The 26,640-nt window shown below is 36.7% G+C and overlaps 1 protein-coding gene across 2 annotated transcripts in view; it reads right to left on the reverse strand.

Moving 5' to 3' along the window:
* DOCK3 (dedicator of cytokinesis 3) overlaps nucleotides 1-26,640 on the reverse strand; it is a 505,777-nt gene that overhangs the window by 383,088 nt on the left and 96,049 nt on the right. The window lies entirely within an intron of this gene.

Consider the following 26,640-nt stretch of genomic DNA (forward strand, 5'->3'; position numbering starts at 1 on the left):
GGAAACTAACTAGGGGTGGTAGAAAGGGAGGTGGGTGGAGGGTGGGGATGACTGGGTGACGGGCACTGAGGGGGGGCACTTGATGGGATGAGCACTGGGTGTTATTCTATATGTTGGCAAATTGAACACCAATAAAAAATAAATAAAAATAAATAAAAAAGAGAGAGGTTGCTCTATATTAATCTTTAAATCTTGCAAAAAAAGCTATGAGGAAAAAGCCAACTTTCCTGAAATCATAACAAACAATAAAAGAAGAAATATCCTTGTTTATGTTTAGTACAACAGCCAAGATAAGAAATTTGAATAACTCAATTCTACCTGGAGAGTTTCAGTATCTTCATTTATTAAAAAGAAAAAAGTGATTTACCAATGTGACATTTTATAGTAGCTTAAGAAACAGCACAGAGAATGATATCAGCTGGAATGGCAGAGTAAGGATCTCCAAAAAAGCCTCTCCTCAATAAAAGGAATAAGAATGCTGGCAAAAACTGTCAAAATCAAATTCTACAGAACTCTGGAAGTAAACCAAAGACATGATGTAATCCAAAAAGTACTTATTCAAGAAATCTGATTCTTGGTAAGAACAAAGACCTTTTTAATTTGCCCTGCAAAGCCTTGTATTAGACTTGAAAACCAAAAGTCCCATGTTAGAGATGAAAACCAGAAAACTAACAGCCCCTGAAGAAGACAGAACAGGGGAAATAATTAATTAATTAATTAATTAATTAATTGGTTTATCATGTGTACAAAACTGCAAAACTCAGTACTATTAAGATGTCAATTATCCCTAAATTGGTCTATAGATTCAATGCAATGCCAATCAAAATCCCAGCAAAAATCTTGGTAGGTATAAAGTTCTTTCTAAAATTTAGGTAACTGACTACTAGAATAGTCAAAATAATTTTGAAAAGAAATAAAAAATGTTATTTCCAATGAAATACACTGGAAAACAAAAAAAAACCCACATGTAAATGAACAACTGATTTTCAAAAAGGGTGCAAAGAAAAATAATAGTCTTTTTAACAAATATCCATTGCTGAAACAATTGGATATACATAAAACAAACAAAAAAAACCTCAAACCTACACACAATTGCCTCAAAATATATCACAGAGTTAAATGTAAATGGTAAAACTGGTACAAGAACAAAAGTAGAATATTTTCGTGACCTTGGTTTAGACAAGGATTTCTTAAGCATACTCTATAAAAGAATTAATAATGTAATCTTCATAAAAGTTTTAAAATTTTGCTCTTCTAAGAGTCACAAAACTCTTAGAAGAAAACAGTGAAAATCTTCATGATATAAACTTGAAAATGATTTCTTGGATATGATACCAAAAGCACAGGTAATGGTAAAAATAGTAAAGTAAAAATAGATAAATGGGACTACATCAAAATTTAAAACTGCTGTGCATCATAAGACACAATCAACAGCATGGAAAGACCACCTACTGCCAATAAAAATCTCAACAAGTTGTTTTCTGAATACTGACAAACTGAGTCTAAAGTTTATAAGGGAAGGTAAGAGACCTAGAATAGGCAACATAATATTGAAGGAGAGTAACAAAAATGGAAGACTCACACTACCTGACTTCAAAACTTACAATTATAAAGCTACAGTAATCAAGATAGTGCAATATTAGAGCAAGAACAAATAGATCAACAGAACAGAATAGAGAGCACTGAAGTAGACCCACATAAATAATAGTCTGATCTTTAAAAAGGAACAAAGATGCTACAACTGGTGCTCAGAAAACTAGACACAACATTTTAAAATAATGAATCTAGACACAGACATTTATGTCCTCACATTCTTCACAGAATTAACTCAAAATGGATCAAAGATCTAAATGTACAACACAAAACTAAAAACTTCTAGAAGATAACATAAGAGAAAATCTAAATAACCTTGTGCATAGCAATGACCTTTAAGGTTGTACACCAAATGCATGATCCATGAAAGAAACAATCAATAAGCTAGACTTCATTAAAATTAAAACTACTGCTCTGCAAAAACACACTATCAAGAGAATTCAAAGACAAACCACAACCAGGAGAAAATATTTATAAAAGGCACATCTCATATAAGACTTACCTAAAATATACAAAGAATGTTTAAAACTTAATAATAAAAACACCTCAGTTGAAAAATGGGCAAAAGACCTGAATAGATACCTCACCAAAGAAGATATACATATGGCAAAATGCATATGAGTGTTCAACACCAAATACGATTCAAGAATTGTAAATTAAAATGAGATTAAAACATATCTACTATAATGGCCATAATCCAAAACACTGACAACACCAAATGCTGATGTGAAGCAACAGAAACTCTCACTCATTGCTGGTGGGAATTCAAAATGGTACAGCCATTCTGAAAGGTGGTTTAGCAGTTTCTTAGAAAACTAAATATAGTCTTACCACAGGATTCATCAGTCTGACTGTTTGGTACTTACTCAAATGAAATGAACATTCATGTCCACACAAAAATCTGCATCTGGATGTTTACAGCAGCTTTATTCATAACTGCCAAAATGTGGAAGCAACCAAGATATCCTTCAGGTAAATGGATAAATAAACTCTGGTACATCCAGACACTGGTATATGCTGAATACAGTGACAAAAAGAAATGAGCTATCAAGCCACAAAAAGACATGGAGGAACTTAATGTGCATAATACTAAATGAGAAAAGCCAAATTGAAAAGGTCACATACCATATGATTCCAACCATATGACATCCAAAAAAGGCAAAACCATGGAGGCAATTAAAGTATCAGTGTTTGCCAAAGGCTGAAGGGAGTGAGAGTGGGAGGAATAAATAGGTGGAGAGAATCTTTAGGGCAGTAAAACTATTCTATGTGATACTATGATGGTAGATACTTGTCATTATACATTTATCCAAACCAATAGTACAATACGAAAAGTGAACCCTGATGTAAACTTTGGATTTGGGGTGATAATAATATGCCAATGTAGGTTCAATGATTGTAACAAATGTATCCACTCTGGTGTGGATGTTGATAGTGGGAGAGGCTATACATGTATGGGGGTAGGGGGCATATGGGAATTTCCTGTACTTGTTGCTCAGTTTTGTTGGGAGCCTAAAACTACTCTAAAAAATAGTCTATTTTTTAATGCATTTTCTATGTGATCCACAAATCCCACCTCTAAGTATTTAATCAATAGGAAAAAAACCCATACTAAAATCTATACACAATGTTTATAACAACTTAATTCATAATCTTCAAAAATAAAGCAACTCAAATGTCTATCAACTGCTACATGGATAAATAAAATGTGGCTTAAATCTGTATGACAAAATACTACTCAGAAAAAAAACAAGCCACAGACACATACAATATGAATTAATTTTGAATGCATTATGCTAAGTGAAAAAAGCCAGGCACAACAGGATATACAATGTATGATTCCATTTATATAACATTTTAGAAAACACAAAACTAGAGGGACAGAAAATAAATCAGTGGTTTCCAGGGCTGGGGAAAGAGGATTAGGAAGGTTGGCTGACTACAAGGAACATGATGTTACACGTGGGGGTGACAAAAATGTTCTGTATCTTAACTATGGTTACAGCTATAAGATTATACATTTATCAAAATTTAGAGAAACGTACTCCAGAAAGGGTGACATTTACTGTTCATAAATAATACCCCAATAACCTGACTAAAACAAACACACACACACACACACAACAGGATAACACTTCACATCTACTACATTGGTTAGAATTTTTATTTTAAATTCTAGCAATAGCAGATGCTGGCAAGAGATTGTGGAGCAATGAGATAGTGCTAGTGAGAGTGATAATAAATGGCCCCCACTTTCAAAAACAATGCAGTATTTATTATACGTGTATTGTATAACACTAGAAATGTACTTCTGTATCTTATCCCTCCCTTATACAGTAGCATTGATTTGGAGATATTACTGCATTCTAGAGAAATTTTTGGAAATGGGGAGGGTCGAGTTAAAGACATTAAAAATATTTATATTTTCAAAATGCAAAGATTCTTAGGAGAAACACAGTGTAAGTCATGATCTTAGGTTACACTGTTTCATGCACAAACAACAACAAAGAAAATAAATTTGACTTCATCAAAATTAAAAGCTTTGTTCCTCAAAGGCCATAAAAAATTAAAATATAACCCACAGAATGGACAAAAATATTTACAAATCATATACCTGATAAAAGACTAGTATCCAGAATATATAGAGAACTCATAACTAATTAAAAAGAAAATTTTTTAAAACAGGCAAAAGATTTAAATAAACATTTCTCCAGAGAAAATACACAAATGGCCAATAAAAACATGAAGCAAAGTTCAACATCATTAGTCATTAAAGAAATACAAATCAAAACTATACTGAGATACCATTTCTCCCCCAATAAAACAGCTGCAGTGACAAACACAGACAGTGGCAAGCATTAACAGAGATAAGGAGACACTGGAATGCTAGTACATTACTGACAGGTTTGTAAAATGGTGCAGCCACTTTAGAAAACAGTTTGCCAGTTCCTCAAAATGTTAAAGGTAGAACTACCATATGACCCAACAATTCCCCTCTTGAGTATATAACAAAAAATTTTAAAGCAGGTATTCAAACAACTATCTGCATACAAATGTTCACACCAGCACCATTCACAACAGCCAAAAGGTGAAAACAACTCAAATGTATGTCAACTGATGAATGGATAAATAAAATATGGTATATGTCTACAATAGAATACTACTTAACTATAAAAAGAAATCAAGTTCTGATACATGCTTCTACATGGATGAATCTTGAACACTGTGCTAAGTAAAAGAAGCCAGACACTAATTCAGTAATTACGCTTATATGAAATGTCTAGAATAGGCAAATCCATAGACAGAGAAGGTAGGCTAGTGGTTGCCAGGGTCTGGGGGGAAGAAGATTACAGGGACTATTTGCTAACAGGAGTGTGGTTTCTTTCTCAGGTTATACAAATATTCTAAAGTTAGTCAGTGGTGATGGTTATAGTTGCACAACTCTATACTATAAAAAGAGTGAACTGTGTGTTTTTAAAGGGTGAATTTTATGGTAAGTGAATTATGTCTTAATAAAGCTATTATAAAAGGGAAAAAGGGGCAGCCCAGGTGGCTCAGTGCCTTAGCGCTGCCTTCAGCCCAGGGCGTGATCCTGAAGACCCGGGATGGAGTCCCACATCAGGCTCCCTGCATGGAGCCTGCTGCTCCCTCTGCCTGTGTCTCTGCCTCTCTCTCTTTCTGTGTGTCTCTCATGAATAAATAAAATCTTAAAAAAAAATAAAAAATAGAAAAATAAAAGGAAAAAAGGCAGGATAGTACTGGGTCTGAAAAGATTGAAAGCTGTGCCCTTAGAAAATTTCCTGTACATATGCACTGAAAGACATTTACAGGAATGCACTGTTGCTGTTAATATATTACATACAATATCAAAGTACTGGTCACCCTTTCACATTTTCTCATATTTCATAAATCCTTGGGGCCACTTTGTTAAATCTTATGAAAGGTCATTTTTTTATCTGATTGCAATGCCATTCATGTTAACATTTGAATCTCCCTTATAATACTCAAAGAAAAACTATTAACAAGTCATGTAATCCATATGCTCCAATATAACTAACAGATGTTTTGGTGCAAATTACTATATTTCACTTATTTTTTGTTTTTATAAAATGATAATGAGAGAATAACTAGAATGAAGCACCACCTCAAGATTTCAAGTAAACAATCAGATAACATGTTTACAAGTCAGTAATTTGTCATCCAATGAATTCTCACAATATTGCTTATTAAAAGCTGCTTCCTTATTACTTAAATATTTATATTAGAATGCAATATAAACTCTTGCTTCTTAATAGGAGGTCAGGGGACAGAGGAGAGAAGCCTGAGACCGGTTCTGTCAAATACTTAACAGCTTCAAAAACACAATATTATCACCTCCATGGGATGCCAACATTGTGAGGGTCATGAGGGCTGTGCTCAAAGAATTTCAGGCATCAGCTTTTCTTAAAATCAAATCTCTGCTACAAATTTTGCTAAATGTGTTCACTCTATGCATGTAAGATTTAAAACTGAAGACAGTCAAGAAAGGATAAGAGAGAAGGAAGAAGATAGAGAACTCATTCCTTTTATGCCTTTTACATACAGAACAAAAGCTCATAACTTCTCAGATAAAAGAACCAAAAAACCAACTCAAACATTTCCAAAATCATTAAGAATCAGTTAAAAAAAAAAGGATGTTTTTAATTAGCTAGCACAATAAAGCATCTTTTAAATGTCTGTTTTTCTATTACAAGAACCCTGGACAATCTACCTTTATAGCTATAAATCTCTCCTTTCATTTTCCACATTGATCTTTGACTTACCAAGATTTCACAGTGCTTGGTCATACTGCCTGAGACCTCATCAGTTTTACCATCATCATATGCATTAAATTGAAGAGTATACTGGAGTCATTATCATCTTAAGTCAACATCTGATGGTTTGATCACTAAGTTTAATCTGAACTTAAGATTCAGAGATATTTTTATCCTCTAACATTTTCAGATCTCAATTTTTATGGAAAAGTGAATGAGTAAAGGAAGGCATTATTACAATATTCAAGATTTTAATTTTCTACAAAGACTGTTCCCTTCAGGGAACCAATTAACATGTGTATTTTTAACTTAAGTCATAATATCATGATTGAATTCTAAGAAATGCTAAACAAGTACTGCCTCCAGAAACACCAGATCTTCCCTTCCTTAATAATTGGTTGCAACTCTCTAACTTCTAAGCTAGGGACATGTTACTCAAGGGAATATTGGGAGAAACAGAATTCTTCACTTCACCCAAATGTCTAGTGATGAAACTTTACAATGCAAGAACTATTGGGAAAAGTTTGGGTGTTGTCTTCAAATTCCAAAAGCAAAGTAAAGATCTTTGAGCCTCAGAATACCTCTGCTTAAACTGTCTAACGTTAGTTATCCCATCTCAAAGTAAAATCCAAAATCCTACTACAGGCTCTGCTGATCTTATCTCCCACCACTCTCTCTGCTCCTCCCCAATTAACCCTTCTACTGAAGCCACACCAGTCTCCTTGCAATTCCTTCAACTCACTAAGTAAGCTGCCACACTGCAGGCATTTATACTTTCTGCACATATGCCTGGACTGTTCTCCTAGAAAACCACAGGATTGCTTCCTTACCTCCCCGTATTCTCTGCCCAAATGTTATTTTCTCAGAGAGACCTTCCATGATTATCCTATATAAATACATAGAAGAAGCCCACCCCACCCCATCACCCTCCCTCAATGCACACAGTCACTCTATCTGCTACCTTCTGTTCTGTCCTTCCTTAATCTTCTCATTAAGAACAGGGACTTTGCTTTATTCTTTTAGATCTGAGCCCCAGGAGCTACAAGAGTGCTTCATCTCCCTTAGGCACTCAAATATTTGGTGAAAGAATGAATGAATCTATAACATACGAGGTGATAACACCTACCTGGAAAGTTTGTTGATAAAATGTAAAGTACCTTGAGCAATTTCAGACACACTGTAATAACTCAGTTATTGGAGTGGGCAAGGTGTGACAGAGGAGTAACTTACACTGAAACTGTTTGCTAAATAACACTGTCAAGTGGAGACTTTACAGAGGAGACTGGACTTATGAAATAAAAGAACTGCAACATGAAGTTTCTTAATATAAATGGTATTCATTCTAAAAACATTAGGGGGTCCAAAAATACAAACTCCTAAATAGCTCTCTTAACTCATTTTTGGAAAAGGATGTAAATTTTTTTAAAAATACTCTTACCCATTTAACAAAGGTTCAAATTAGTGCATGAATTAACATCTACATCTTCTTTTCTTACGAGCAAAATGTTAATACACTCTAACAGAGATTTACCACCTGCAACAAAAAGTACAATCACGGAACATAAAACCATAGTAGATGAGTAAAGAGCCTCCAAACCCATGGAAAGTAAATAACTCTTCCAACAAAAGATTTTTTCACCATATAATCTGTCCAAAATTACTCATCATTAATGGAACCTAAATTCTTTGCCTGACAAATATGATTTTAGCCACAATTATATTAAAAAACCATCTCTTGGGCAGCTCCGGTGGCGCAGCGGTTTAGCGCCGCCTGCAGCCTGGGCTGTGATGCTGGAGACCCAGGATCAAGTCCCACATCAGGCTGATCAAGTCTCACATCGGGCTCCCTGCATGGAGCCTGCTTCTCCCTCTGCCTGTGTCTCTGCCTCTCTCTCTCTCTCTCTCTGTCTCTCTCTGAATAAATAAATATTTAAAAAAAAATCTCTTGTGCTTATAGCTCAGTTTTTTTTTTTTAAGATTTTATTTATTCTTGAGAGACACAGAGACAGAGGCCAAGACATAGGCATAGGGAGAAGCAGACTCCCTGGGGGAGCCTAGATTGGATTTTAGTAATTTGGTGAAAAACATATAGTGATACTGTGGCACAAGTATCTAATAAAAATACTTGTTTATGGCGTTCATATTTCTCCAGTCTTAGCCTCATCTGATACAGAAACAGTCCCATGCTATGCAAACTTCTTTTACCCAGACATCATAATCCTAGTGGAGAGCTCTGAAAAACTGACACATATGCATTTCATCAACTAAAACAACACTGATTATGTTTACTAAGAATGGTAATATTACATAAATTTTAAAAGTATATACTACTGAAATTAGAAAATTTATTAATGTATTTCCAAGAATTCTACATTAAAAAATATCATACACCTTAGCTCTAAATATGTCATTTTATAAATGTGATTAAAAATTAAGGTAATAAATAAAATAAATTTTGAGCTGAGATGTAGTGCTAAATCCTATTTCATACTGACATCACCAGAGATTTTAGAATTTAAGTTATTTAAAATAGTTCAAAAAGTTATTCAAAGAGTTATTTTACTTAAGCAATTAGTTCAGTAATAAGATGAAAACAAATATAGAAAATATATATTTTTAAAAATAACCACATAACATTGAAGAGCCAGAAGCATATTATAAATTTTAGACAGACTAGGATTCACTATATTCAAAGATAACAGAACTTAGAAAAGCATTACATTAAAATATATGTCACACAAAGTTTGCCATTTTAATCATTCTTAAGTGTACAGTTTAGTGGCATTGATAGAATTGTGCAACTATCATCATGATCCATCTCTATAATTCATCTTGCAAAACTGAAAATCTGTACCCATTTACCAATCAGTAATTCTCCATTACTCTTTTCTCCCAGACCCTGGAAGCCACAATTCTACCTTCTGACTCTGGAAATTTGACTACTCTAAATAGAATCATATCTTTTTGTGTCTGGTTTATCTCACTGAGCATAATATCCTTAACATTCATCCATGTTGTACCACAATTTATTCCTTTTTAAGGCCAAATAATATTTTATCCTGTGGAGTTACCACATTTTGTTTATCCATTCATTCATCCATGGAAACTTGGGTTGCTTCCACCTTTTGGCTATTGTGAATAATGCTGCTATAAATAGGAGTGTGCAAATAGCTGTGTGAGTTCTTATTTTCAATTCTTTTAAGCAAATGCCCAGAGATGAAATTGCAGGATAATATACTAATGATATTTTAATTTTTTAAGGACTCACCATTCCATTTGTTTTTCATATTTCACTATTTCATATTTCCACTAATACTACTAGTTCTTTTTTATCCATATATATGATTTGCGAATAATGATAACTTTACCTGTTCTCATCCAATTTTTATGCATCTAATATCTTTCTTTATCAAATATCAATAAGGCACAGTTTTCTGCTATAAAATTTTCAGTTATATAACATGAGATAGTTATCTTCAGGATTTAATTTAATGAAATGAACCAGGTTCACTCATTGTCAAAAAGCAAGATTCTAAACCAAATATTTCAGAACACAATAAATCATTACTTTTAAATGAAAAAGAATCTCTATTAGCTAAAATATTACCATAACTTGGCTATAAGACCTTTGTATTTTACTGATCTAATAAACTGTCACAATTCAGTATATATTTATAATTAATTACTAGTGTGAATTCTTCTATTTTGAGTTAATGTACAACACAAAATAAATGTTAAACTCTGAGTAAATTTGACAAAGGTAAATTGCAAGTATTTGAAATTTCTAAAAAATATATTATGGAACATATTAAGCTATTACTAAGTACTATGAACTAAATGGTGTTCCCTCAAAATTCACATGTTGAAATTCATATGTCCAAACCCACAATGTAACTATATTTAGAGTTAGGGAAGCAATTAAGGCTAAATGTGGTCCCAAGAGTGGGCCCTAATCCTACAAAACTGGTGTCCTTATAAGAAAATGAGAGAGACCAGAGGACTTTCTATCTTCCCACTGGTACAGAGAAAAGACCACTGTGAGCATACAACAAGAAGGTGGCCATCTAAAGTCAAGGAGAGAAATCTCACCAAACACTACCATGTTGGTACCTTGAATGTAGACTTCTCACCTACCGTACTATGAGAAAATAAATGTCTGTTGTTAAAGCTTAAAAAAAAAAAGCATTATACTATTTAAAGGTAATTAATTAAAAATATAGAACTGAGAATACTAGATAATTGTCATAGAAGTAGGACAGCAGTAGACTAGTGTGTATCTGTCCTTATCACTAAGTGACTTTTCAGTAAATACTTACTGTATGAATGAACTGGGATAGTTTTAAGAATATGCATTTGTCAACTTAACTCTGGATTATGACTTCCATGATTGATCATGCCAAAAACACTTCGTGTATATACAAAAAAAGTCACTTAACTGTTTTTTTTATTTAAATCCAAATTTTTTAATATGTAGTATAACATTGATTTCAGAATTTAGTGATTCGTGACTTACATATAACACCCAATGCTCATTATAAGTGCCCTCTTTAATGATCATCACCCATTTAGCACTTCCACCACCCTCCTCCTTCAAGTAACCTCAGTTATTTGTCTGTGTTAAGAGTCTCTTATGCTTTGCCTGTTTGTTCTTATTTTTCCTTCCACTCCCCATATTCGTGTTTTGTTTCATAAATTCCATGAACGAAATCATAATATTTTGTCTTTCTCTGACTTATTTTGCTTAGTATAAAACACTCCAGTTCCATCCACACTGTTGCAAATGACAAAAGTTCATTCCTTTTGAAGAATGTATACATACATATATACATGGACATTTGGACTCTTTCTACAATTTGGCTATTGTTGATAGTGCTATAAACACTGGGGTGTAGGTGCCCCTTCGAATCAGCATTTTTGTATTCTTTGGGTAATACCTAGTATTGCATTTCCTGGGTCATAGGGTAGTTCTATTTTTAACTTTCTGAGGAACCTCCATACTGTTTTCCAGAGTGGCTGTACCAGCTTGCATTCCCACCAACAGTGTTAAGAGGGTTCCCCATTCTCTGCATCGTCGCCAACATCTGGTGTTTCCTGACTTATTAATTTTAGCCATTCTGACTGGTGTGAGGTAGTATCTCATTGTGGTTTTCATTTGTATTTCCCTGATGCAAGTTATATTGAGCATTTTTTCATGTGTCTATTGGCCATTTATATGTATTCTTTGGAGAAATGTCTGTACATGTCTTCTGCCCATTTCTTGACTGGACTATTTATTTTTTGGGGTGTTGAATTTGATAAGTTCTTTATAGCTCTGGGATACTAGCCCTCTACGTGATAAGATACTAGCAAATATCTTCTCCCACCCCATAGTTTAGTTTACCTTTTAGTTTTGCTGACTGTTTCCTTTGCTGTGTAGAAGCTTTTTATCCTGATCAAGTTGCAATAGTTCATTTTTGCTTTTGTTTTCCTTGCCTTAAGGACTTATCTTGAAAAATGTTGTTATGGCTGATGTCAGAGAAGTCACTTGCCTTTGGAGACGAGTCTAGCTAGAAGTTGCTGCTATAAAAGAAGTTGCTGCCTGTGTTCTTGTCAAGGATTTTGATGTTTTCCCTTTCCTACATTTAGGTCTTTCATCCATTTTGAACTTTTTTTTGTGTATGGTGTAAGAAAGTGGTCCAGTTTCATTCTTCTACATGTGGCTGTCCAGTTTCCACATTTGTTGAAAAGACTTTTTGTCCACTGGGCATTTTTTCCTGCTTTGTCAAAAATTAGTTGACCAGATAATATTGGGTCCATTTCTGGGTTTTCTATTCTGTTCCACTGAACTATGTGTCTAGTTTTGTGCCAGTACTATACTGTCTTGATTATTATAGCTTTGTAATACAGCTTGAAGTCTGGGATTGTGATGGCTCCTGCTTTGGTTTTCTTTTTCAACATTCCTCTGGCTATTGAGATGCCCTTACCAATTTAGATGCCTTTTATTTATTTTTGTTGTCTGACTGCTGAGGCTAGGACCTCCAGTACATTGCTGAACAACAGTGGTGAGAGTGGGCATTCCTGTTGTGTTCCTAACCTTAGGTGGAAAAACTGAGAGTTCTTCCCCATTGAAGATGATATGAGCTGTGGGTCTTTTATATATGGATGGCCCTTACAAGGCTGAGGTATATATTCCCTCTATTCTTACACTGTGGAGAGTTTTTATCAAGAAAGGATGCTGTATTTTGTCAAGTGCTTTTTCTGCATCAATTGAGAGGATCATAGAATTCTTGTCCTTTTCTTTATTAATGTGGTGTATCATGTTGATTGATTTGTGCATATTGAACCACCCAGGAATGAATCCCACTTGGTCATGGTAAATAATCCTATTAAGGTACTGTTGGATCCTATTGGATCCCAGGAATGAATCCCACTTGGTCACGGTGAATAATCCTGTTAACGTACTGTTGGATCCTATTGGCTAGTATCTTGGTAAAGATATTTGCATCCGTGTTCATCAGGGATACTGGTCTGTAATTCTCATTTTTAGTGGGGTCTTTGTCTGGTTTTGGGATCAAGGTAATGCTGGCCTCACAGAATGAGTTTGGAAGTTTTTCTTCCATTTCTATTTTTTGGAACAGCTTCAGAAAAATAAGTATTAACTCTTCTTTAAATGTTTGGTAGAATTCTGCTAGGAGACTACCTGGTACTGGACTCTTGTTTGTTGGGAGGTTTCTAATTACTGCTTCAATTTCTTTGCTTGTTATGGGTCTGTTCAGGTTTTCTATTTCTTCCTGTTTTAGTTTGATATTTTATATGTTTCTAGGAATGCATCCATTTCTTTCAGATTCCCTAATCTGTTGGCATATAATTGCTCATAATATTTTCTTACAATTCTATTTCTAAGATGTTGGTTGTGATCCTTTCATTCATGATTTTTATTAATTTGGGTCCTTTCTCTTTAATTTTTTAAAGACTTTATTTATTTGAGAGAGACAGAGCTCGAGCAGGGGGAAGGGCAGAGAGAGAACCAGATTCCCCACTGAGCAGGGAGCCCAATGTGGGACTCAATCCCAGAACTCTGGGATCATGACCTAACTGAAGGCAGACACTTAAATGACTGAGCCACCTAGGCACCCCTCTCTTTACTTTTGGTAAGTCTGGCTAGGAGTTTATCAATTTTGTTAATTCTTTCAAAGAACCAGCTCCAGGTTTTGTTGATCTGTTCTACTAGATTTTTAAATTTCCTATGTTACTTATTTCTTCCCTGATCTTATTTCCCTTTTTCTGCTGGTTTTAGATTTTATTTGCTGTTCTTTTTCCAGCTCCTTTAGATGTAAGGTTAGGCTGTGTATCTGAGACTTTCCTTGCTTCTTGAGGAAGGCTTGTAATGCTATAAACTTCCCTTTATGAGCACCTCTGATTCATCCCTGGACTATCATGTTTTCATTTTCATTTGCCTCCACATATTTTTTTTTATTTCTACTTTAATTTCCTGGTTAACCCATTTATTCTTTAGTATGATGCTCTTTAACCTCCAAGGATTTGTGGTCTTTCCAATTTTTTTTCCTGTGGTTGACTTCAAGTTTCCCAGCACTGTGGTTTGAAAATATACATGGTATGATTTCCATCTATTTTTTTTTTTTACTGGTTGAGGCCTGTTTTGTTTTTTTGTTTTTTTTTTTTAATTTATTTACTTATGATAGTCACAGAGAGAGAGAGAGAGAGAGAGAGAGGCAGAGACACAGGCAGAGGGAGAAGCAGGCTCCATGCACCGGAAGCCTGATGTGGGATTCGATCCCGGGTCTCCAGGATCGCGCCCTGAGCCAAAGGCAGGCGCCAAACCGCTGCGCCACCCAGGGATCCCGAGGCCTGTTTTGTGACCCAGTATGTGATTTATTCTGGATAACGTTCCATGTGCACTTGAAAAGAACGTGTATCCTGTTGCTTTAGGATGAAATGCTTTGACTATATCTGTGAAGTCCATATCGTCCATTGTCATTCAAAGCCATTGTTTCCTTGCTGATATTCTCCTTAGATAATCTGTCCATTGCTGTGAGTGGGGTGTTAAAATGTACTATTATTGTATTATTACCAATAAGTTTAAGTTTGTTATTGATTTGTATATTTGGCAGCTCCCAAATTGTAGGCATAAATACATACAACTGTTAGATAGTCTTGTTGGATAGACCCCTTTTTTCTTCATCTCTTATTAGTCTGTTTTATTTTTTTTTAATTTTTTTTATTTATTTATGATACTCACAGAGAGAGAGAGAGAGAGAGAGAGAGAGAGAGGCAGAGACATAGGCCGAGGGAGAAGCAGGCTCCATGCACTGGGAGCCCGATGTGGGATTCGATCCCGGGTCTCCAGGATCGCGCCCTGGGCCAAAGGCAGGCGCCAAACCACTGCGCCACCCAGGGATCCCTGTTTTATTTTTTATTATTATTTTTTTATTAGTCTGTTTTAAAATCTAGTTTGTCTGATATAAGCATTGCTACCCCAGCTTACTTTTGATGTCCATTAGCATGATAAATGGTTCTCCACCCTCTCACTTTCAATACAGAGGTGTCTTTGGATCTAAAATAAGTCCCTCTTGCAAGCAGCATATCGCTGGGTCTTATTTTTCTAATCCATTCTGATACTCTATGTCCCCTAATTGGAGCATTTAGTCCATTTATATCCAGGGTAATTACTGAAAGATAGGACTTTAGTGCCCTTGATTTACCTATAAAGTTGTTGTTCCTGTAGATTGTCTCTGTTCCTTGCTAGTCTTTGTTGCTTTTGGTCTCTTTCTCTTGCTCAGTGGGTCTCCTTTAACATTTCTTGCAGAGTTGAGTTAGTGTTCATGAACTTCTTTAGTTTTTGCTTGTCTTGGAAACTGTCTATCTCTCCTATTCTGAATGACAGCCTTGCTGGATATCGTATTTTGGGCTGCATGTTTTTTCCCATTCAGTATGTTGAATATATCATGCTACTTTTTCCTGGTCTACCAAGTTTCTGTGGACAGGTCTGCTGCTAACCTTGTGTGTCCACCCTCGGAGATTAAGGACCTTCTGTCCTTAGCTGCCTTCAGAATTCTCTCTTTATCTTTGTATTTTGCAACTTTCACTATGATATCTCTTGGTTTTGACCTGTTTTTGTTGACGTTGAGGGGAGTTCTCCGTGCCTCTTGGATGAGAAGGTCTGTTTCCCTCCCCAGATTAGGGAAGTTCTCAGCTATAATTTGTTCAGGTAAAACCTTCTGCCCCCTTTTACCTGCTCTTCTTCTCCTGGGATTCCTTTGACACAGGTATTATTGCATTTTGTGGAATTGCTGAGTTCCCTAAGTCTATTTTCATGATCTATTAGTTTTCTTTCCATTTTCTTTTCAGCTTCATTGTTTTCCTCAATTTTATCTTCTATATTACCTATTTGATCCTCTGATTCTTCCATCTTCATTGCAATTACATACAGTGGGCTTTCACTTATAGCACTTTTTTATTTTGACCTAATTTTTAGGTCTTTTATCTCTGTAGCCAAGGTTTCTTTGATGTCTTCTATGCTTCTTTCAAGCCCAGTTAGTGGTCTTATAACTGCTGTTCTAAATTCTTGTTCAGATACATTGCTTACATCTGTTTTGAGCAAATCCCTGGCTGTGATTTCTTCTTGATCTTTCTTTTGGGGAGAATTCTTCCATCTTTTCATTATGTCTGGGTTTCTGTCTTTTGTGTATTAAGAAAGATTGTTATGTTTCCTGCTTCTCAGAGTAAAACTATATTAAGAAGGGTCATACACTGTCCAGGGCCTGGTGCTTCAGGGAGTGTTTCTGGTATATGCTGTGTGCACTCTGCTTTTGTGTTTTGGCTGTTCTTTCCCCCAGGTCAGTCCTCTACAGAGTTTCTCCTTGCTTGCAGTGGGAAGTGTTTGGACCTTTAATTAGGTGTGCTTTCAGCAAAGGATACAGTCAACAAAACTAAAAGACAACCTACAGAATGGGAGAAGATATTTGCAAATGACGTATCAGATAAAGGGCTAGTTTCCAAAATCTATAAAGAACTTATTAAACTCAACACCAAAGAAACAAACAATCCAATCATGAAATGGGCAAAAGACATGAACAGAAATCTCACAGAGGAAGACATAGACATGGCCAACATGCACATGAGAAAATGCTCTGCATCACTGGCCATCAGGGAAATACAAATCAAAACCACAATGAGATACCACCTCACACCAGTCAGAATGGGGAAAATTAACAAGGCAGGAAACAAGAAATGTTGGAGAGGATGTAGAGAAAAGGGAACCCTCTTACACTGTGGGTGGGAATGTGAAATGGTGCAGCCACTCTGGAAAACTGTGTGGAGGTTCCTCAAAGAGTTAAAAATAGACCTGCCCTATGACCCAGCAATTGCACTGTTGGGGATTTACCCCAAAGATTCAGATGCAATGAAACGCCGGGACACCTGCACCCCGATGTTTCTAGCAGCAGTGTCCACAATAGCCAAACTGTGGAAGGAGCCTCGGTGTCCATCGAAAGATGAATGGATAAAGAAGATGTGGTTTATGTATACAATGGAATATTACTCAGCCATTAGAAACGACATATACCCACCATTTGCTTCAACGTGGATGGAACTGGAGGGTATTATGCTGAGTGAAGTAAGTCAATCGGAGAAGGACAAACAGTGTATGTTCTCATTCATTTGGGGAATATAAATAATAGTGAAAGGGAATAGAAGGGAAGGGAGAAGAAATGTGTGGGAAATATCAGAAAGGGAGACAATATAAAGACTCCTATCTCTGGGAAACGAACTAGGGGTGGTGGAAGGGGAGGAGGGCGGGGGGTGGGGGTGAGTGGGTGACGGGCACTGAGGGGGACACTTGGCGGGATGAGCACTGGGTGTTATTCTGTATGTTGGTAAATTGAACACCAATAAAAAATTAATTTATTTAAAAAATCTTTTAAAAAATAAATAATAATAATAATTAGGTGTGCTTTGATAAAAGCCTGATAAAAAGAAAAAAAAAAAACAGCCTGATCCAAGAAAAGGGAAAGGAACAGAAAAAAAAACAACTAAATAAACAAAAACACTATAAACCTGATTCCAAAGAAAAAGAAAAAAGAAAAAAAAAAGGAGCCAGATATATATATATATTTGTTTATATATATATATATATATATGTTTCCTTTTATATATATATAAAAGGAAACAAACCAACAAAAACTATAAGCCTAATTCCAAAGAAAAATTAAAAGATTAAAAAAAGAAATTTATTCCTATTTCCACCAGAAATGAAGCTGACATTTTGGAGCACTATGATCAGTAGACTTGGTTCATGTTGGGGTAGGGTGACCGCTGTATTGGTCTTCCGAGTGAAATGCCCACTGCACTGGCTCATAGTCAGACCTGCCCTAGTAAAGATGTCCCTGCAGAGTGCAGGGGGGACAGTATTTGGTGTAAGTAACTTCAGCCTCCATTGGAAGCGCTGTGTTTCTCTCTGAAGTCCCACTGTGCTAGTGGGCAGGGGATGGTGAGGGCAGAAGATCATATCACCCCGCCCTCTCACCCCCAGGAAGGGGAACTTGTGGCATTGCTGTTCAGGTGGCCATCACAGAAAAGCGAAAAATCTTCCCTTCTGTGTTCCAGGCTTTTGTCAGATCTTTGCCCTCAGCCATTAGCATGCTGGGTGCCACAGTTCTCCTTTGTTTCATCTCTGGCCAGAGGCTGGGATTCAAAATTCCAAATCTTAAAGGACCATAAAGGCCCACACCTGCTCCCCTCCCCCAGAGGAGAGCTTCCCAGCACTGCACCCAGCACTGCTCTGTCCCAGAAAAGCAGTCACATACTTGTGAAGGTGCCTAGAGTCTATGGTGAAGCCCCGTAGACAGCAAAAAGCTGTGACCAGGTAATCTGCCCTCTACTGTGCCTCATTCCTTTTCTGTTGATCAGCTGTTCAAAGGTGCCCAGCGGGCCTCCTATACTTGAAGAGGCAAAATAACCTCTTCTAAATGTAATCCAGGAAGGGGAGCATTCTCTTCCAGTGCAACCCAGGGGATCCCCATACTGGGATGTCTAAAGCAAACCCTACACCCTGTTCTCTCTCCTGCTCTCTTCCTGACTTCTCTCAGGAAAAAGGGCTGCCTCCTCTTCGTATCACTAGGGCTTTTCTCTCCCCCAATTCACATCTCTGAACCTTGCATCTGCCATGCTCTCCCTCCAATTGTGGAAGCTGTTTCCATAATCCTCAGATCAATTTCCTATTCAAAATGATTTGATGTTGATCTAGATGTGTTTGAGGGACAAGGCAAGCCCAGGGTCCCCCAATACTCCACCATCTTAACTTCTCACTCTGATTTTTTTAAAAAACACTTTTCTTAAAAATGTAATCCCTTTAGGTTAGAATAGCAATAAGTAAGAAGGGAAATACAAATTAATCAATAGGGAAGGCTATTTAGAAAAATACTCTGGGTCTTGTGTATAAATATATATACAAATATTTATAAATCTATATATAGATAGATATTTAAGTCATCTGAAAGTTACAATTACTTAAACATATAGGCAAAAAGTAATGGTCAGGGCATCGGTCTGGCTCAGTCAGTACAACATGCAATCCTTGATCTCAGAGTCACAAGTTCACACCCCATGTTGGGGACAGAGTTTACTTATTAATAAATAAATAAAGTACCAGGGAAAACTTTCCCTTTAAAAAAAAAGTAGTGGTCACCTGTCCCTGTGCCATGCTCTGTGCTAGGTGTTTTCACATTTATAATCTCAAACACAGCTGACCACTGCTTTGTTAAATATGCATTATTTAGGTTGTGAATTGTCCTTGTCAGTCTCCCAATATAAGTGAAGCTATACTATCAAAAAGAGCCAACAGTACCACTACAATGGCTACTGGCAGAGAGGCTGCAGAACAGAGTCAGCAGTGTTAAGTCAAAAGAATGAAGCTTCTATAGAGTTCAGGACATGTGACAGTCAACAATAAGCAGTCCTTTACAAAGATACTGGGTACAGACCAATTAAGTCAGATCAAAAGCACCAAATGCAGTTTAACAAAAAGTACTGTTCAACAAGAAGTTTCAAGCTTTTTATTTCAAAGGTGTAATATATCTTCACCGACAAAAGGAAAATAAATGCAAATTTATTACCCCCACCTACTATCCTGGAAGAGGAGCAGCACAGGAAATAGAAACAGGTAGATGACAACCACAACTTCTATTCCATATCATGATTTTTTTTTAAGATTTTATTTATTTATTCATGAGAGACACAGAAAGAGAGAGAGAGGCAGAGACACAGGCAGAGGGAGAAGCAGGCTCCATGCAGGGAGCCTGACGTGGGACTCGATCCCACAGTCTCCAGGATCACGCCCTAGGCCGACATGCCCTAGGCCGAAGGTGGCGCTAAACCGCTGAGCCATCCGGGCTGCCCCCATATCATGATTAAAAATAGCTTAATAAAAAACTCACGGTCCATTGTAAAGGGCAGACTTCCATGTAGATCAACTTTAGAAATCATTTAAGTAACCAACTATAAAATCAAGGGCCAAAAACAAAATCTATAATTATCTAAAAATACTGATTTTTTTTGATACATCAATAAAAACATGCACAGCTCACACAATTTTTCATCCTTTTCCAATTACATAATAGGCAAGAAAGAAAGTGCCAGCCACTTGTATCAACTTTTATAGAGAATTCAGCCCCAAAACAGGAAACAAAATTATTCAAAAGGTCCACATTCAAAATGATCTTGCCAGTATTTTTACTGAAAACAAAGAACAATCTACTCCACATATCTGCATAACTTAGTGCTATTTTCAATCTTCATTCATCAGCAGTTAAATATAAAAGACAATTAGCAATAAATAAATGCACATTTTAAAAATGAGGTCTTTTACTTCTAAATGAGTTACTTTTTCCTTAAAATTAGTCCCTTTGGAGAGCCACAAATTTCAATAATACTGCCACTGATTAAGATATTTTTAAAACTCTATTAGAATTCAAAAGTTTATAAACTTCTGGTCTTAGTCCTGACAAACTATTTGCATTTAACGAATACAAACCTGAATGAATACATGAAACAATTGCGTAAGAGCACTGGAAAGCAACTATCATAGATAAGACCTGAAGTACTATAATCCTTTAGAAAAGAGAACATCAAAATGAGATTCTCATTCACCTGACTTTCCATGAAGGGATCCAATAAAAAAATGACAGTTTCACTGAGATAAGAAAAAGATTAACACTGAGAGCTACCATTACAATCTCCACTTTTGGGACTGCCCAGTTCCTAAACAGGATGCAGGGAAATGCTCCAACAAGCCCAGAAGAAAGAATCAGCCAAGAGGCTAAAGAGTTGAACAGAGCCACATTACATTTACGGGAATAATAAAACATGCACAGTAACTTTTCAACAGAAACTACAGAAATCAAAAATTAATGAGTAAAATCTTTAAAATATTAAAAGAACATATTCATCAACCTTGACTTTTATATCCAGGGAAAACATCTTTCAAAAATGATGACAAATTAAAAACTGATTGGGACACCTGGGTGGCTCAGTGGTTGAGCGTCTGCCTTCAACTCAGGGTGTGATCCTGGAGTCGCGAGATCAAGTCCCACATCGGGCTCCCTGCATGGAACTTGCTTCTCTCTCTGCCTATGTCTCTGCCTCTCTCTCTCTCTCTGTGTATGTCTCTCATGAATAAATAAACAAAATCTTTTAAAAAATAAAAAAACTGATTCACATAGAAGCTGAATGAATGTGCGGCAAACCTGCACTAAAAGAAACACTATTAAAATGAGTACTTGGGGATCCCTGGGTGGCGCAGCGGTTTGGCGCCTGCCTTTGGCCCAGGGCGCGATCCTGGAGACCTGGGATCGAATCCCACATCGGGCTCCCGGTGCATGGAGCCTGCTTCTCCCTCTGCCTGTGTCTCTGCCTCTCTCTCTCTCTCTCTCTCTCTCTCTCTCTCTCTCTGTGTGTGTGACTATCATAAATAAATTTTAAAAAAATTATAAAAAAAAAATGAGTACTTGAAGTTTTCACTCAAGATGACAGAAGAGTGGTCACCTGGTCCCTTAAATTTAGCTAGATAACTATAAAAGCATTCTGAACACCCATGAATTCAACCTGGGATGTAAGAAAATACCGGAACTCTTCAAGTAAAAATGTGACCACTTTTGGCAAGGTAGGAGGTGCAGAGAAGTGAATCTGGGGGAAGATAAACGGCAGGGTTAGGGGGGAGCCTCTGTAAACAGGCTACTGGAAAGTGATACCACTCCCGAGGGCAAAATCACAACCCTTAGAAATCTACTCCAGTGAGAAACATCCCCGCCTCAAAGGTGCTCAGGTGGTGAAATGGGCAGAATTCTAGGTGGGACAGTATGGTCTCAGGATCCTTAGAGTCACAGAATTAATGCAGTGGCCTGAGCTAGTGGAGTTCCCAGGTAATGGGGCTGGAAAACTGGCTGGGGTCAGAGAGCCCAGGAGGGGGTTCTCAACTTTGTTCACCACAGACCAGGAGCCAGCCTATTGGGTGACTTCTCTGCCTGCAGAACCTGCAGAGGACTCAAATGCAAGGACCCTCCATCTTCCCCTGGGAAGGGGAGAGCAGGTGCATGCACATCCCACCACTGCTCTCACTGCTAGCCCCCTACAAAATGCAGTAAGGCAAGACACTCCGACATTCCCCAGGAGTATTGGTATAAGCATGTACCACAGGAGTATGCAGACTATGGCACACACAAAAGTGAAGACCATTTATCCCTGAGGGTTTACTGAAGAGAGGGGACTGCCATCTTTCGGCTCTAGGGCTAGAGATCAAGGCCTGGTTATTTTTATTTGGATGTCTAAAGAGACCAAAAAGCCTTCAGAGAACAAAAGCTACACTGAGGATCAGCTTACACTGAGCCCAGCCCCCTGGCAAGGTTGGGTGCAACTCCGCCCAGGCAGACACCTGAGAAGCAGCACAGCAGGCCCTCCCCCAGAAGACCAACTGGAAAAACAGGTGCACAGCAAATTTACAGATCCCATAAGACTAAAACTCCAGAGCTAGGGGAAAATAATATATAGCGTTCAAGGCTTTTTTCTCATGATTCATTTATCTTTCAATTTATAATTTTCCATTACTTTTTTCTTTTTTCTCTTTACAACTAGTTTCTTATTTTATCAACTCTTCGTTTTTAAGTTTCTTTTTTTAACTTTTTTTTACATTTATATTTAATAGGTATATACTTAATTTTTGGCTTCATTTCACTCTATTCAATTTTATTTTTGTATAATATAAGTTTTGATTTATTTACAACCTTCAGATTTAGTGTCTGCTAATACAGAGACCAAAATACACTCAAGAACAAATGGATTATCCTGTTTTGTCCACCCTGTGAGATTGTATTCCCTCTTCCTCCCTTTTTGCTTTTTTTCCTTTTGCTTTTTCTTTTGCTTTTCTATTTTCCTTCCTGACCTCATCAGATTTGTCTAGTGTATATTTTGCTTGGGTCATGGTTGATATTTTTGATTCTGTTCACATGTTCATCCTTCTCTGGACAAAATAACTAGAAGGAGGAATTCGCAACAAAAGAAAGAACCAAAGGTACTACTCTCTGCCACAGATCAAATTGATATGGATTTACATAAAATGTCATAGATGGAATTCAGGATAACAATTATAAAGTTACTAGATGGGCTTGAAAAAAGCATAAAAGACACTAGAGAATCTCAGGGTAGAAATGAGACCAATCAGGCTGAAATTAATAATACTGAGATGCAGCCTAAATTGGATGCTCTAACAGCTACAGTAAATGAGGCAGAAGGGACAGTAAGTGACAAAGACAAATTGATAGAAAGGAAGGAAGCTAAGGAAAAGATTTAAAAAGACTAACAGCCCATGAGGAGCAGCTTTGAGAAATCAGTAATGCCATGAAAACAACCAACATCAGAATTACTTTAGTGTCTGAGGGTGAAGGGGGTGCCAGAAGGTATATCTGAAGAAATCATAGCTGAGAACTTCCCTAATCTGGGGAAGGAAACAGACATTCATATTCAAGAGGTAGAGAGGACCCCTCCCAAAATCAATAAAAATAGATCAACACTCTGACATATAATAGTGACGCTTGCAAATTTCAGAGATAAAGAGAAAATCCTCAAAGTAGTTCAAGACAAGAGATTCCTAACATATAGACGCAGAAACATTAGATTTACAGCACACCTATCCACAGACACCTGGCAGGCCAGAAAGGGCTGGCATGATATATTCAGGGTACTAAATGAGAAAAACATGCAGCCAAGAATACCTTATCCAGCAAGGCTGTCATTCAGAATGGAAGGAGTGACAAAGAGCTTCATGGACAGATAGATACTGAAAGAATATGTGACCACCAAGCCAGCCCTATAAGAAATATTAAGGGGGATCCTCTAAGCAAAGAGAGAGCCCAAGAGTAACATAGGCCAAAAAGAAACTGAGACAATCTACAGAAACAGGGTTTTTAGAGGTAATACAATGGTACTAAATTCATACCTTTCGATGTTATTCTAAATGTAAATGGGCTAAATGCTCCAATCAAAAGACATAGGGTATCAGATTGAATAAAAAAGCAAGACCCTTCCATATGCTGTCTACAAGAGACTCATTTTTGACCTAAAGACACCTCCACACTGAAAATGAGGGGGTGGAGAACTATTTACATACAAAAGGACCTCAAAAGAAAGTTTGGGTAGCAATCCTTCTAACAAATTAGATTTTAAACCAAAGACTGTATTAACAGATGAAGAGGAACACTATATCATACTTAAAGGGTCTATGCAACAAGAAGATCTAACAATCATGAATATTTATGCTCTTGAGAGCAGCCAATTATATCAACCAATTAATAACCAAAGTAAAGAAATACATATAATAATACATTAATAGTAAGAGATTTCAACACACCACTTAGAGTGATAGATCATCTAAACAGAAGATCAGCAAAGGAACAAGGGCTCTAAATGATACCTGGACCAGATGGACTTCACAGATACATTCAGAACATTCCATCCTAAAGCAACAGAATTCACATTCTTCTGAACTGCACATGCAACTTTCTCCAGAAAAGATCACATACTAGGTCACAAATCAGGTCACAACTGATACCAAAAGACTGGGATCATACCCTGTATATTTTCAGACCACAATGCTTTGAAACTTGAACTCAATCATAAGAGGAAATTTGGAAGGAAGTCAAATACCTGGAGGTTAAAAAGCATCCTACTAAAGAATGAATGGGTCAGACAGGAAGTTAAAGAAGAATTAAAAAGATTCATGCAAACTAATGAAAATGAAAGCACAAAACCTGTTCAGAATCTTTGTGATACAGCAAAGGCAGTCCCAAGAAGGGAGTATATTTCAATACAAGCTTCTCTCAAAAATTTTTTTAAAAACTCAAATACACGAGCTAACCTTACACCAAAGGAGCTGGAGAAAGAATAGCAAATAAAGCCTAAACCAAGCAAGAGAAGAGAAATAATACAGATTAGAGAAGAAATCAATGAAATAAAAACCAGAAGAACAGAGAACAGATAAACAAACTAGGAGCTGATTCTTTGAAAGAATTAATAAAATAAATAAAACTCCTAGCCAGACATATCTAAAATAAAACAGAAATGATCCAAATTAATAAAATCATGAATGAAAGAGGGGAGATCACAACCAACACCAAGGAAATACAAACAATTTTAAGAACATATTATGAGCAACTATATGCCAATAAATTAGACAATCTGAAACCAATGGATCCATTCCTAGAAACATATAAACTACCAAAACTGAAACAAGAAGAAATGGAAAACCTGAACAGACCAATAACCAGCAAGGAAATTGAGGCAGTAATCAAAAACCTCCCAACAAACAAGAGTCCAGAGCCAGATGGTCTCCCACCAGAATTCTACCAAACACTTAAAGAAGAAATAATACCTATTCTACTGAAGCTGTTTCAAAAAATAGAAATGGATGGAAAACTTCCAAACTCGTTCTGAGGCCAGCATCATTACCTTGACCCCAAAACCAAAGACTTCATCACAAAGGAGAATCACAGACCAGTATCACTGATGAACATGGATGTCAAAATACTCATCAAGAGACTAGCCAGTAGGATGCAATAGTACATTAACAGGACTATTCACCATGACCAAGTGGGATTCATTCCTGGGCTGCAAGGGTGGATCAACGTTTGCAAATCAATTGTGATAGATCACATTAAGAAAAGAAATGACAAGAACCACATGATCTTCTCAATTGATGTAGAAAAAACATCTGACAAAATACAGCATCCTTTCTTGATTAAAAACTCTCCACAGTGTAGGGATAGAGGGAACATATCTCAATATCATAAAATCTATATATGAAAAGCCCACAGCCAATATTATTCTCAGTGGGGGAAAACAGATCTTTTTCCCTAAGATCAGAAATACAACATGTATATCTACTCTCACCACTGTTGTTCAACATAGTACTAGAAGTCCTAGCCTCAATAATCAGACAACAAAAAGAAAGAAAGGCATTCAAACTGGCAAAGTAGTAGTCAAACTCTCACTCTTTGCAGATGACATATTCTATGTGAAAAACCCTAAAGACTCCATCCAAAAATTGCCAGAACTCATATAGGAATTCAGCAATGTGGCAGGATACAAAATAAATGCACAGAAGCCAGTTGCATTTCTTTTTTTTTTTAATTTTTATTTATTTATGATAGTCACACACACACAGAGAGAGAGAGAGAGAGAGAGAGAGAGAGAGAGGCAGAGACATAGGCAGAGGGAGAAGCAGGCTCCATGCACCGGGAGCCCGATGTGGGATTCGATCCCGGGTCTCCAGGATCATGCCCTGGGCCAAAGGCAGGCGCCAAACCGCTGCGCCACCCAGGGATCCCAGCATTTCCATATACTAACAATGAGATTGAAGAAAAAGAAATTAAGGAATTAATCCCATTTATAATTGCACCAAAAACCATACGATACCTAGAATAAACCAAAGAGGTACCTTTACCTCTGTATTCTAAAAACCATAGAACACTTATGAAAAAAATTGAGAAAGATGCAAAGAAATGGAAAAACATTCCATGCTAACAGACTGGGAAAACAAATCCTGTTAAAATGTCTATGCTACCCAGAACAATCCACACATTCAATACAATCCCTATCAAAATACCACTAACATTGTTCACAGAGCTGGAACAAATAATCCTAAAATTTGTATGGAACCAAAATAGAAGAGGAATGTTGAAAAAGAAAACCAAAGCTGGGGTACCAGAAT

This window comes from Nyctereutes procyonoides, unplaced genomic scaffold, assembly GCF_905146905.1.
Source record: "Nyctereutes procyonoides isolate TBG_1078 unplaced genomic scaffold, NYPRO_anot_genome, whole genome shotgun sequence".
NCBI lineage: Eukaryota > Metazoa > Chordata > Mammalia > Carnivora > Canidae > Nyctereutes > Nyctereutes procyonoides.